The sequence below is a fragment of the Callithrix jacchus genome, chromosome 14, assembly GCF_049354715.1.
Source record: "Callithrix jacchus isolate 240 chromosome 14, calJac240_pri, whole genome shotgun sequence".
Classification (NCBI taxonomy): domain Eukaryota; kingdom Metazoa; phylum Chordata; class Mammalia; order Primates; family Cebidae; genus Callithrix; species Callithrix jacchus.
This window is the reverse complement of record NC_133515.1, coordinates 94,967,307-94,981,977: the sequence shown is the minus strand read 5'-3', so window position 1 is coordinate 94,981,977 and position 14,671 is coordinate 94,967,307. Positions and strand designations below refer to the sequence as shown.

The 14,671-nt window shown below is 46.3% G+C and overlaps 1 non-coding gene across 1 annotated transcript; it reads right to left on the bottom strand.

Moving 5' to 3' along the window:
• Window positions 1–13,837: 13,837 nt before the first annotated feature.
• LOC118147581 (U7 small nuclear RNA) lies at window positions 13,838–13,899 on the bottom strand. The gene has a single exon (XR_004734025.1). It is a non-coding gene; the product is annotated as a U7 small nuclear RNA (small nuclear RNA).
• Between the last annotated feature and the right edge of the window lie 772 nt (window positions 13,900–14,671).

Sequence of the window (14,671 nt, the reverse complement as noted above, 5' to 3'; positions counted from 1 at the left end):
ACATTGGAACTCCTGGTTCTCAGGCCTTTGGACCTGGGTAGAGCGACCACCAGCTTTCTTGGGTCTCTAGCTTACAGATGGCAGATTGTGGGACTTCTTGGCCTCCATAATCTCATGAGTCAATTCCCATAATAAATATATTCATGGCTGGTCGCGGTGGCTCACACCTGTAATCCCAGCACTTTGGGAGGCCGAGGCGGGTAGATCACGAGGTCAAGAGATCGAGACCATCCTGGTCAACGAGGTGAAACCCCGTCTCTACTAAAAATACAAAAATCAGCTGGGCATGGTGGCACGTGCCTGTAATCCCAGCTACTTGGGAGGCTGAGGCAGGAGAATTGCTTGAACCCAGAAGGCGGAGGTTGCGGTGAGCTGAGATCGTGCCATTACACTCCAATCTGGGTAACAACAGCAAAACTCCATCTCAAAATAAATAAATAAATATGTTCATATATGTATCCTATTAGTTCTGTTTATCTGGAGAACTCTCACTAATAAGCAGATACAATCAAGTTTCCCCAACTTACGTTGTGAGATTTATCCACATGAATACAGACAGGTCTGGTTCATTTATTTCAATTGCAGTATAATAATGTATTGCATTTATTTGCATCATAAAAATTCTTCAATATGTTTCTCTGTGGACTTGTTGCTGTTTCCAGGTTTTTTTAATATTACACACAATGCTGCAGTCAGTTCTTATACTTTTGTGTGTGTGTGTGTGTTTGTTTTTTTTGTTTTTAGATAGGGTCTCCCTCTGTGGCCTAGGCTGGAGTGCAGTGGCGTGATCTGAGCTACTACAACCTCTGCCTCGCAGGTTCAAGCGATTCTCCTGCCTCAGCCTCCTGAGTAGCTGGGATTACAGGTGCCCACCATGATGCCCAGCTTATTTTTATATTTTTAGTAAAGACAGGGTTTTGGCATATTGGCCAGGCTGGTCTTGAACTCCTGACCTCAAGTGATCTGCCCGCCTCAGCCTCCCAAAGTGCTGGGGTTATAGGTGTGAGCCACTGAACCTAGCCATATGTTCAATCTTAGATATTGGGAAATATGTAACCAAGCATGTCTGCACTTTCATGCTCCGGTACCTCAAAACATCTGGGGATTTGGTGTGCAGCAAGTAGATTGGACTTTATGTCCTGCTTCTCTGCTCTCAACTTCAAACCTGCCTCACCCCTGTGCTGACTGTTCTTTTCTAACTAATAATTTCCCTCGCCTTCTAAGTTGCCTCTAATATTTGGTAGCAGGGGAGAGAGAGAGAGAGAGAGAGAGAGAGAGGGAGAGAGAGAGAAAGAGAGAGAGAGAGAGAGAGAGAGAGAGAGAGAGAGAGAGAGAATGATATACCTTTTGTAGATATCACTGGAATTTACACATGCAAATCAGAGTATCTACTTCCCCAAAGTGACCCCCTCAACAGACCCACCTTTATCACCTGATGGTGCCCATTGTCTAAAGGAGGCCTAGAAACCCTTTGTCTATGAGAATAGATTTTTGTTTTGGAGGAAAGTGGAGTACAGTTCATTTATTTGATAAATGTGTCTAGAAATGCAGCGTTGCCCGTTCCAGGAAGCACGATTTAGTGTCTTCCATGAAAATTGTATCCTGGCCTGGCGTCGTGGCTCAGCACTTTGGGAAGCCGAGGTGAACAGATCACTTGAGACCAGGAGTCCGAGCCCAGCCCAGCCAACATGGTGAAACCCTGCCTCTACTAAAAATATGAAAATTAGCCAGGCATGGTGGCACATGCCCATAATCCCAGCTACTCGGGAGGCTGAGGCACAAGAATCCCTTGAACCTGGGAGGCGGAGGTTGCTGTGAGCCGAGATCGCGCCACTGCACTCCAGCCTAGGTGACAAGAGTGAAATTCTGTCAAAAAAAAAAAAAAAAGGAAGGAAGGAAGGAAGGGAAGGAGGGAGGGAGGGAGGGAAGGAGGGAGGGAGGAGGAAAGGAGGGCGTGAGGGAGAAAGAGAGGAAGAGAGAGAGAAAGAAAATGATATCCTCTGGAATTGTGCTGTCGGGGTTCACAATCCACGGCATCGGGCATAAGTGGTGGCCGTGGAGCTGTGTATGCAGCAGTGCTACGCTGCCGAGACCCCACTAGGAGCCAGGCCCAGGGCTGAGTGCTGGAGATACAAAAGTGAAAACATCAGGTTTTCATTTTCTCAGAGTTCACAGTCTTTGGGAGAAAACTGAACTAAACCATCATTATAAAACAAAGGCATGCACGCAGTACTGACCTGTTCATCAGCAGCAGTAAGGAAATGATGGATTCCGGATGTAGAAATAAAGTTCCCAGAGGTTTCAATGATGAGGGAAGGCTGAGGGTGGGTGGGAAGCCATTAAAACCTGTCCTTGGATCAAGAAACAGGATTTGGGCAGTGTATTAGATTCCTATGGCTGCTGTAATAACTTTCTACAAATTTGATGGCTTAAAATAGCACCCACTTGGGCTGGGTGAGGTGGCTTATACCTATAATCCCAGCACTTTGGTAGGCTGAGGTGGGCGGATTGTTTGAGCTCAGGAGTTCGATGGAGACCAGGCTGGGCAACATAGTGAGTCCTCCTCTCTGCAAAAAAAACAATTAGCAAAAAACTTTAGCTGGGTGTGGTAGCACCTGCCTATAGTCCCAGCCATTTGGGAGGCTAAAATGAAAGGATTGCTTGAGCCTGGGAGGTTGAGGCTGCAGTGAGCCTAGATCATGCCGCTGCACTCCAGCCTGGGCAACAGAGCAAGACCCTGTCTCAAAAAAAAAAAAAAATTAATTAACACTCACTTATTCTCTTACAGTTCTGGAAGCCAGAAGTCCAAAATCAGTTTCACTGGGTTAAAATCAAGGAGTGGGCCGGCTTGTGCTCCCCTCGAGTCTCTAGAGGAGAATCCATCCCTCGCTCCTTCCAGCCTCTGGTGGCTGCTGGTATTCATTGCTTTGTGTCCCCTCACGGCAGTCATCAAAGCCGACATCTTCAAAGCTCCCTCTGCTCCATCTTCACATTGCCTTCTCTGGGTATAGTGAAACCTCCCTTTGCCCATCTCTTGTAAGAATACAGGCTGCATATAGGGCCCACTGGATAATTCCCAATAATTGCCCCCATCTCAAAATGCTTCGCTTAATTTCATCTGCAAATCTTCAAAGACCCACCCCTACCACCTTTTATTGGTTGTTGTTCTATGAATGAACATTCACAGGTTCCAGAGGCTGGGATATCGCTATCTTCTAAGGGCAATTATTCAGCCTACTCCAGGCGCATAGAGCAGGAAAAGGACATTCTGAACAGGAAAGCCCAGAAAGAGCAGGCAAAGAAGCAAGACAGAGTTTCAGGATGTTCAGGAACCGGAAGGAGGGAGTCTGCGGTGGGCTCACTGGTCAGGCCGCAGGACCTCTGGCAAGAGCTGTGTCAGACGGCAAGAGCCTCCGCAGCCTCTGCTAGCAACAGGCCGCGTCTAGGCTGGAGGAGCCAGTGAATCGGGTTTACGTTTTAGAAAGATCTCTGGCCACTGTGTGAAGGACACGCTGCAGGGAGGGAGACTGTGGGCTAGGACACCCTAAGCGGGGCCTTGAAGGTACAATGTGAGGAGCCAGGACAGAATAATATGGAGGAGGTAGGATGCGATGAGGTTTGGAGACCCATGAGCAAGACGAACAGGGCAATGTTGAAAATCCCTCGTGATGGCACATTTCCACCTGGTCTATGTAAACAGCCAGTGTTAGAGGGGCCAAATCGGTGTGTTAAGAGGCTGCCCAGGCTGGGGCAGCACTGGGTGCTGAAGTCCTGCCGTAGACCCCACCCTGGGGCACATGACTCAGTGTTGGGCTGCCTCAAGCACTAGCCTTTGTTGCCTTTGTTGGAGGCTTGGACAGGAAGCTCTCCAGCAGGTAGGAGTGCCAGCACCAGCCACACCCTCCCAGGTGAGCTAGGCCTAGTCACCCTGAGCCATTTCCTGGAGTGGGGCCACACGCCACTGGCTCACACCAGCCCCTGTCCTTGATGATGCCCTGGGGTCTGAGCAGCACCCAGATCGCTATGACTCAGCCCCTGTGGGGAAGGGGAGACCGTGCTGGTGCTCTTTGGGCTAGAGCAGGGAAGTGGGGTCCTGCCTGTCCTACCCACCACCCCACTTGCTAAGCTAGGGACAGACTTTACAAAGCCCCTGCTATTTGCTGTATGCAATATGCTATTTGTAGTGGGGGGTGCGGTTGTTTTTGTTTGAGACAGTTTCACTTTTGTTGCCCAGGCTGGAGTACAATGGTGCGATCTCAGGTCACTGCAACCTCTGCCTCCTGGTTTCAAGTGGTTATCCTGCCCCAGCCTCCCAGGTAGCTGGGATTACAGGTGCGTACCCCCACACCCAGCTAATTTTTGCATTTTTATTAGAGACAGGGTTTCACCATGTTGGCCAGGCTGGTCTCAAACTCCTGACCTTAGGCAGTCCACCCATCTTGGCTTCTCAAAGTGCTGGAATTACCGACATGAGCCACCACTCACTGCTATTTTTTTGTTTTGTTTTGTTTTGTTTTTGAGGTGGGAATAGTGCGGTGACATACGTGATCACGGCTCACTGCAACCTCTGCCTCCTGGGCTTAAGTGATTCTCCCACCTCAGCCTCCACAGGCATGCACCACCATGCCTGGCTAACCCTGTAGAGATGGGGTTTTGCCATGTTGCCCAGGTGGTCCTTCTACACATTCTTAGAGCTACTGTAGCTATGTGACTTCAGGCAAGCAGTAACCTCTTTGCTCTTTAATTTGCTCCTCTATGAATTGGAGAAATCCGAGTACCTACCTGAGAGAGTCCTAAGGATTGAATGAGCTAAGCCCTCCGTGAGGCCTGGCACACACATGTAAGTGGCCCCTGCATGTTAGTGATGCTGAAGATGGCTATGTGGGATTCACTGGGAGAGGCAGAGAGACTCATTTTAGGCAAGTTCCTAAGCATTCTGATAAAATACGTATAAAACAGTTAGCACTTTACCTGGCAAAAGGAGGGACCCTAGAAATCACAGAGAAGTTGGATGGTCTACAGCCCCCCAGGGGAGAATCTGGGCTGGTCTCTGAAGAGATGCCTGAGGTCACTGCAGCCAGGATGTGTAAGTCATAGTTTTCTGTTGGCGCCCATGCCTGTGTGTAGCACATGCGCACGCTTCTTCACGCACACAGGTGTACCTCACCTCCAGCCCCAGGATGCATATGCAAATTCACATGACATAAGTAACTGAGTTTACCCAACAGGTGAGACGATGACTTTGTAGTCTCTACGAATGGGACAGTTTGCAAACGAACAGCCCCTAGGGCTGCATTTGGCCTATAGAAGTGTTTTGCCTTCACACTATTTTGTTTTTGTTTTGCCCTTATGCTACTATTTTTTTTGAGATCAAGTCTCTTTCTGTCACCCTGGATAGAGTGCAATGGCATGATCTCGGCTCACTGCAACTTCCACCTCCTGGATTCAAGTGATTCTCTCACCTCAGCCTCCTGAGTAGCTGGGATTACAGGCATCTGCCATTATGCCTGGCTAATCTTTGTATTTTTGTAGAGACAAGGTTTCACCATGTTGGCCAGGCTGGTCTCCAACTCCTGATCTCAGGTGATCCACCTGCCTCAGCCTCCCAAAGTGCTGGCATCCAGCCTACACTAATTTAAAAAGGAGATTTTCATCAGAGAATTGCATGTAAGAATCAAGATTTCTGACTTTTGAGCTGGGCACAGTGGCTCACGCCTGTAATCCCAGCACTCTGGGAGGCCGAGGCAGGTGGATCACTGGAGATCAGGAGTTCAAGACCATCCTAGCTGACATGGTGAAACCTCATCTCTACTAAAAATACAAAAGTTAGCCCGGCATGGTGATGGGTACTTGTAATCCAAGCTACCCAGGAGTCTGAGGCAGGAGAACCACTTGAACCTGGGAAGCAGAGGTTGTAGTGAGCCAAGATTGTATCATTGCACTCCAGCCTGAGTGGCTAGAGCAAAACTCTGTGTTAAAAAAAAAAATTCTGACTTTTCTAGCTGAATCAGAAGGGCTAGTACACTGGACCCACATCCAGTCAGAGCAAAGAGCAGCATGGAAGCCGCAGTCACAGTGTGTGGGTTTCTAGCTCGTCCACTACCCAACTGGGCCCTGCAGGGTTCTGAGTTCGAGAGCCTAGCACGGAGGTTGAGTGTTCGCTCTAACGTCAAACCGTCTGGATTTGAACTCTGGCCTTGCAACCCTGAATAAGCCATAAAAACCTCTCTAAGCCTCAGTTTCTTTACTTGTAAAATAGGTAGAATCTCAGTACATTCCTCACAGTGTTGTTATGGGGTTGAAATGAGATGACACACCTAAAGTGCTGAGTGCTATTACTGCTTCTGGAATCAGCCCCTGATTTCAAGATCATCGCCAACCTCTACGGAGATCGGCAGGGACCTTCTTTAACTGACACAGCGTGTTTTCCCCAGATCTCACCTTACCATCTGATTATCTCTGGAGACCGCCCTACAGGACCTGGAGTCTCTTCCGCGATCTGTGTTTCCATGGTCCTTTGGATGCTCTTAAATTGTAGTGAGTGCTGGCTCCCAGCCAGAGCCTGGGGGTGCATGGTGTCCAAGGCAGGCCCTGCCCTAGGGCAGCTGCAATCTTTGAGTCCTATGACAGATGGTTCCAGAGCTGGGGCAAGTTCAAGGAAAGCTTCCTGGAGGAGTTGATGTCCAGGCAGAAACCTGCCTGCTGAGTAGCAGCTTGTCAGGCAGAGGAGCAAGTGGGAAGGGCTGCTCCAGCTAGAGGGGGACTTGGCCAGCTGAGGCCCTGAAAGGGCTAGGGCCTTTTATGTACCTCTGAGTAATGATGTTCCCTAAATGCTCACAGCAGGGACAGAAGGGAGTGGCAGTGGGTGGGGCTGACAGGAAGCTTGGGCAGCTAAGGAGTGGGAATGTTGCCAGAGGCGAGTGAGAGACTTGATTACACACCCAAGGAAGTGAGCTAGAGGCTGGAGCGGAGAAAGGACCTGCCAGGAATGGAGGTTGGGCAGGAATTCACACCTGGCAAATGCCTACCAGGACTTGGGTTCCATGTGAGGGGAGGCCCCTCTTCCTCTCTTCCTTTCTTCTTCCCTTCTTTCCTTTCTCCCTCTGTCCCTTCCTTCCCACCCTCCCTCCTTTACTCTCCTCCCTTCCTCCCCTCCCTTCCTTCCTTCACTCCCTCCCTCCGTCCCTTCTTCCCTCCTTCCCTCCTTCCTTCCTTCCCTCCTTCCCTACTTCTCTCCTTCCCTCCTTCCTTCCTTCCTTCCTCTCCTCCCTTCCTTCCTTCCCTCCCTCCCTCCATCCCTTCTTCCCTCCTTCCCTCCTTCCTTCCTTCCCTCCTTCCCTCCTTCCTTCCCTCCTTCCCTCCTTCCTTCCCTCCTTCCCTTCTTCCCTTCTTCCCTCCTTCCTTCCTTCCTTCCTTCCTTCCTTCCTTCCTTCCTTCCTTCCTTCTTTCTTCCTTCCTTCCTAAATTAATAGACTTTCTGAAAGATCAATGTTAGTTTTACAACAGAAAAATTGAGCCAAAGTACAGGGAGTTCCCATTGACCTATCCCCAGGTTAATCACAATTTCTCCTATGGGTAACCCATTGCGTTGGCGTGATGCATGTGTTATAGCTGACGAAGCAATGCTGACATACATAGATCATTCGCTAAGCTCCGTTGTTCACATCAAACTTCACCCTTGGTGGTGTACACTCTATGGGTTTTGACAAATGCATAATGACATATCTCCACCATTACAGTAGCCTACAGAGTATTTCCACGGCCCCAAAATTCCTTGTGCTCCTCCTACCACAATCTTTTTTTTTTTGAGACAGTCTCACACTTACCCCAGGCTAGAGTGCAGTGGCATGATCTCAGCTCGCTGTAATCTCAACTTCCCAGGTTCAAGCAATTCTCCTGTCTCAGCCTCCGAGTGGCTGGGATTACAGGCCCCCACCACCATGCCCAGCTAATTTTTTGTATGTTTTTAGTAGAGATGGGGTTTCACTATGTTGACCAGGCTGGTCTCAAACTCCTGACCTTGTGATCTGCCCGCTTCGGCTTCCCAAAGTGCTGGAATTACATGAGTGAGCCACTGTTCCCAGCCAGTCTTTTCACTGTCTTTATAGTTTTGCCTTTTCCAGAGTGTTGAATAGTTGCAAACATACAGTATGCAGCCTTTTCAGATTGACTTCTTTCACCCTAATATGGAGTTAGGGTTCCTCCAGGTCTTTTCATGGCTTGATAGCACATTTCTTTTTCTTGCTGAACAATACTGTGTTGCATGGATGTACCCAGTTTATCTGTTTCTGAAGGATATCTCAGTTGTTCTGAACGTTTAGCAATTATGAATAACGCTGACATAAACATTCATATGCAGATTTTTTAGGGACATATTTTTCAACTCATTTGGGGAAGTACAGTATTTGTCTTTTTGTGGCTGGCTTATTTCTCTTAGCGCAATGTCCTCAGGTTTCCTCCGTGCTGCGGCATGCACCCTTTCTTTTCAAGGCGAATTAATATTTCATTGTCTATAAACACACACTGCTAGCTACTGACTATTTTAATAAGATCCTGCTTTCAATTCTTTGGGATCTATTTCAGGAAATGGGATCGCTGAATCATATGGTAATTCTATTTTTAATTTTTCAAGAAGCACCATACTGTTTTTTCCACAGTCTTCACCAACACTTCTTATTTTCTGGTTCCTTTTTTTCTTTTAGTAGCTATCTCAATGGGTGTGAAATGATACCTCATTGTGGTTTCGATTTGCATTTCCGTGATGATGAGTGATGACATTGAGCATCTTGTCACATGCTTCTTGGCCATTTATATATCATCTTTGGAGAAACGTCAACTTAAGTCGTTTGTTCATTTTAAAATCACATTCCTTTTTGTTGTTGTTGAGTTGTAAGACTCTTTATGTATTCTGAATATTAACCCTTTATCATTTATATATTTGCAGATATTTTCTCCCGGTCTGTAGGTTGCCTTTGCACTTTGTTGATTGTTTCCTTTGGTGCACAGATGTTTCAAAGTTTGATGCAGTCTCATTTATTTAGTTTTGCTTTTGCACTTGCTGCTGTCGTAGCCAAAAATCACTACCAAATCCAACATCATGAAGCTTTCCCCCTACATTTTCTTTTTTTTTTAAAGATGGGGTTTCACCATGTTGGTCAGGCTGGTCTTGAACCCCTGACCTCAGGTGATCCACAAAGCGCTTGGATTACAGGCGTGAGCTACCACGCCCGGCTCCCCCTACATTTTCATATATGTTTCATAGTTTTCAGTCTTACATTTAGACCTTTATACATTTTTAGATACTTTTGTATGTGATATAAGGCAGGGGCCCAACATTTGCATCATTTGTTGTAAAGAATGTGGTTTCCCATCTAATGGTCTTGGCACCGTGGGGAAGATCACTTGACCATGTATGTGAGGGTTTATCCCTGGGCTATCTATTCTCTTCCTTCAGTCTATATGTCTGTCTTTATGCCAGTACCACACTGTTTGGATTACTGTAGCTTTCTAATAAGTTTTGAAATCAGGAAGCATGATACCTCTAGCTTTTTTTTCTTTTTCTTTCTCTCTCTTTTTTTTTAACTACTTTCTTAATTTCTTTAATGGTTATTGATCTCGTCAAGTTTCCCACTCTTCTTGAATCAATTTTGGAACTATATTTTTCCCTAAAAAATTATTTATTTGGGGCTGGGTGCAGACACTTACACATGTAATCCCAGCAGGAGGATCGCTTGAGCTCAGGGGTCCAAGACTACCCTGGGCAATGTGGCAAAAATTCAACTCTACAGAAAAATATTAAAAATTACCTGGGTGTGGTGGGGCACACCTGTGGTCCTGCTACTTGGGAGGCTAAGGTGGGAGGATCACTTGAGCCTGGGAGGCCGAGTTTGCAGTGAACTGTGATGGTGATCATACCACTGCACTCCAGCCAGGGTGACAGTGAGACCCTGTCTTATTAAAAAAAAAAAGAGAAAGAAAAATTATTTATTTCATTTAACTTTTAGTTTGTAAGTAGACTTTTAATATAAATTGTCTTATAATTAAAGGTCACCATTATTTTATATCCTCTTAGTGTATGTGTCTTTTTTTTTTTTTTTGAGACAGAGTTTCATTCTTGTTACCCAGGCTGGAGTGCAATGGCATGATCTCGGCTCACAGCAACCTCCACCTCCTGGGTTCAGGCAATTCTCCTGCCTCAGCCTCCCGAGTAGCTGGGATTACAGGCACGCGCCACCATGCCCAGATAATTTTTTGTATTTTTAGTAGAGACGGGGTTTCACCATGTTGACCAGGATGGTCTCGATCTCTTGACCTCGTGATCCACCCGCCTCGGCCTCCCAAAGTGCTGGGATTACAGCCGTGAGCCACCGCGCCCAGCAGTGTTTGTGTCTTTCATCTTTTTTGTTAAATTCAAATTTTTCAAAAGCATGTCTAATTCATTATTTTTAACTGATCAAGTTTTGTGTGTGTGTTTGTTATTAATGCCTTTCTTCTGATTTCTTTGTAATTATTTTTTATTCTTATTTTACTAGCTTCTTGAGTTCATTTATCTTCAGATTTTCTTGACTAAACATTTTCTCTAAATAGCCTTTGGCTTGAATCCCCAGGTTTTTATATACAAGTTTGTCATATTAATTTGAAAATTAGCTCATAATAGTTTGTTTCAGATTAGATTCGCTCTTTAAACGAGGAGTTATTAAGAAAAGTATTTAAAAATTTTTCTAGACTGGGTTTGATGGCTTATGCCCGTAATCCCAATACTTTGGGAGGCCTAGGTGGAAGGTTTGCTTGAGGCCAAGACTTCAAGACCAGCCTGGAAATACAGCAAGACCCTGTCTCAAAAATTTTTTTCTAAGATATATTTATAGTTACAGATATATTTCTATTTTGAATATATATGCTTTATTAATAAATATATTTCTATTTCTAAGATAGTTTTATTATTGGCTTCCAAAAGTATGGACTATTAAACGCATTTAATAAAGAGATTTTCCCGGTGGCTCAAGCCTGTAATCCCAGCACTTTGAGAGGCCGAGGCCGGTGGATCACAAGGTCAAGAGATCGAGACCATCCTGATCAACATGGTGAAACCCCATCTCTACTAAAAATACAAAAAATTAGCTGGGCATGGTGGCGCGTGCCTGTAGTCCCAGCTACTCGGGAGGCTGAGGCAGGAGAATTGCTTGAACTCAGGAGGTGGAGGTTGCGGTGAGCCGAGATCATGCCATTGCACTCCAGCCTGGGTAACAAGAGGGAAACTCTGTCTCCAAAAAAAAAAAAAAGGAGATTTTCCAAACAGGCTTTGTGTGGGTGACAAGGCTGTTTTATTTTGCTCTTGGGTACGAGAAAGGACTGGCAAGGGAGTTGGAGTGGGAAGTGGTTTTATAGGTTGGGGCAATTTTGGGGGGGAGCAGGGGTATTAACAGAGTAAGATCAGTTCCAGTGATGGGGTAGGGGCAAGGAATATGCATTACCGTAAATTCAGTTACAATGGCGGGTGGGGTAAGGCGTAAGAGCAGTTAAGATGGTAGGATGGGGTGGAGGGATACTCACAGAGCAGGAGCAGTTAAGACGGCAGGGTGGGGAGATAAGCTTAATGTCTGGGGAAGCCTCGCTGGCGAATGCAGGCGGGGGTGAGGGGCGATCAGAGAAGGCAGGCAGGACTTCAGATTTTCTGGGTCCAGGCTTGCACCTGGAGGCCTGACAGTTTTTGCCCGCCCTTTCTAATTCAATTGCATTCTATTCAATGAATGTGTCCTGTATGATTTCAGCTTTTTGGGTTTATTAGGCTTTTCATTACGGCCTAATAAATACAAAGAAAAATATTTGAAATTTGCGTACTTGGCTTTAACAACGATTAACTCTTGGGAGGAAAATGAAATTGAAGGGCAGAGATAATGAGGGGAAGATTTTCTTTTGCTTTTGATTGTTGGTTTTTTTGTTTTTTGTTTTTTGTTTTTTTGAGACAGAGTCTCACTCTGTCGCCCAGGCTGGAGTGCAGTGGCAAGATCTAGGCTCACTGCAACCTCTGCCTCCCAGATTCAAGCGATTCTCCTTCCTCAGCCTCCCGAGCAGCTGGGACTACAGGTGTGAGCCTTACTTTCTAGTTCCTTTTTTTTTTCTTTTATTTGCTAATCTCAATGTGTGTGAAATGATACCTCATTGTGGTTTTGATTTGCATTTCCGTGGTGATGCTAATTTTTGTATTTTTCAGTAGAGACGGGTTTCACCATGTTGGTCAGACTGATTTCGAACTCCTGTCCTCTTGATCCGCCCGCCTCGGCCTCCCAAAATGTTGGGATTACAGGCGTGAGCCACCGCGCCCAGAGGGAAACTTTTTCACCATAAGAATTTGCTCAAGTATAATGGTTTTCAAAAGTAACCCAGAGAACTTGGGAGTGTAGGCCCCTGGGTACAGCGTCCCAGGGCATCGTTGTATGACAGAGAGACACTGCCTTTAAAAACGCACTTACTTCCTACTGGCTCTGCAGTCGCATTTCCTAAGCACTTAACATCAGGCTTTGGGGTAAAGAGAAACACACAGTCTGACCTTCCAGCAGCTCACAGTGTGGTTGGAGAAACGGAAGAAAACAAGCAATTGCAATAATGAGCCATCACGCGAGCGACCTTGTCCCTGGAACAGCTGTCACCGGATCTGTCCAGGGAAGCTCCAGGGCTGGCTCCAGGAGAGGGGGAGGAACTGACTGGCCAGAGACAGGGGCAATAGGGTTGTCAGATTTAGCAAATCAAAACAGAATGCCCAGTTACATTTGAATTTCAAATGAACTTTTTTTTTTTTTTATAAAATGTATAATTATGTCCTATGCAATGTTTGGGATATAGTTATACTAAAAAATTTAGTCGCCCCTCCTGTGGCTCTAAGTGCGGAAGGGAAGAGGAAGAGCAAAATAAGGTGTGGTGCAAGGAGATGGTTCGGTTTCGGACACGTTTGGGGAAAGGGGGCCAATGGCCACGTGACTGAAGCTGTGGGATTCCAGGCTGCAGGATGTCAGGGTTGGGGCCTGAGGGGCGAGGCCTGGGCTAGCAGTGATAGGAGGTGATAGATGTGCCCTGTGATGAGGCTGCGGGCCGGCATATGTGGCAGTTGAGTGAGATGGGTAGGGTTCTTTGCTTGTTCGAGAAGGCAGGGCGTGTCTGAGCAATCACGTTTAGAAAGATCAACTCCAGGTGGGGCGCGGTGGCTCACACCTGTAATCCCAGTGCTTTGGGAGGCTGAGTGAGCAGATCACCTGAGGTTGGGAGTTCGAGACCAGCATGACCAAAATGGAGAAACCCTGTCTCTACTAAAAATACGAAAATTGGCTGGGTGTGGTGGCACATGCCTGTAATCCCAGCTACTCAGGAGGCTGAGGCAGGAGAATCGCTTGAACCCGGGAGGCAGAGGTTGCAGTGAGCCGAGATCATACCATTGCACTTCACCCCGGGCCACAAGAGTGAAATTCCGTCTCAAAAAAAAAAAAGAGTTTTGCTCATTTGCAGAAACATTATCTCCAAACCATGTTTTGAGGCTGCATGTAACCAAATTTTAAAAAACGAAAGCTTATTTTAACTATGAGTGATGCATAAGAGTTGCTGTAGTAGCTATGTACCAAGTACCCACTTGTCATGGCACTTCACGTATATTCTCTGTAATCTTTACAATCTCAGCGGGTCACCCTTCCCTTTACCAACACGAGGAAACTAAGGCTTAAAAGATGAAACCACTTATCTATTAGATATGAAGCCACAGTGTTTGGAGTCTGGGCAGTCTAATTCTAGAGCCCAAACTCTGAATCATTACTTTCTGACGCCCAAGAAAGTTTGATTCAATCTGTCTTTGGGTTTTCCGGTAAAAACTAGAAAACCTGCTAGACAAATTCCAAAAGAGCTGTGACATTTGAATCAATTTTTTTTTTAAGACGAAGTTTCGCTGTTGTTACCATGGCACGATCTCGGCTCACCGCAACCTCCGCCTTCTGGGTTCAAGCAATTCTCCTGCCTCAGCCTCCCGAGTAGCTGGGACTACAGGCGCGCACCACCATGCCCAGCTAATTTTTGTATTTTTAGTAGAGACGGGGTTTCACTTCGTTGACCAGGATGGTCTCGATCTCTTGACCTCGTGATCCACCCACCTCTGCCTTCCAAAGTGCTAGGATTATAGGCGTGAGCCACCACGCCCGGCCTTTGAATCAATTTTAATCCGGCCAATTTCTTCCATTTAAACTACCAAATAGAAGACAATTTCACCTGTTTTTAGTTATTGGTAAATACGTTTTTAAATTTCTGTGGCACTTCTGCTTCCGCTGGGGTGGTGCCAGAGATGCAGTCATGAGTTGCTTCACATTTATCATTAAGAGGAGCGTTTTCCCAAGTCACTGGGTCTGACTGGTCCAGGGTGTCACTCATTAAGGCCACAGGGCCCAGGACTTGTGCTTTTTGGCTTCGTAAGGGTTGAAAGGGCCACTCAGTGGAAGTGGGCATGGGAAGGTTTCTGGGTGCTGGTAATGTTCTGGTTCTTGATTTAAATCCTGGATTCATATTTATTTGTGAAAATCAACAAGCTGAAGAGTTATTTCTGTGCTCTTAAAAAAAAGTTCTATGAATGGAACATCGAAGAAACTAGAGAACGTGGCTACAGGACCTATCCTGTCCTGTTTCATCCTGTATTAAG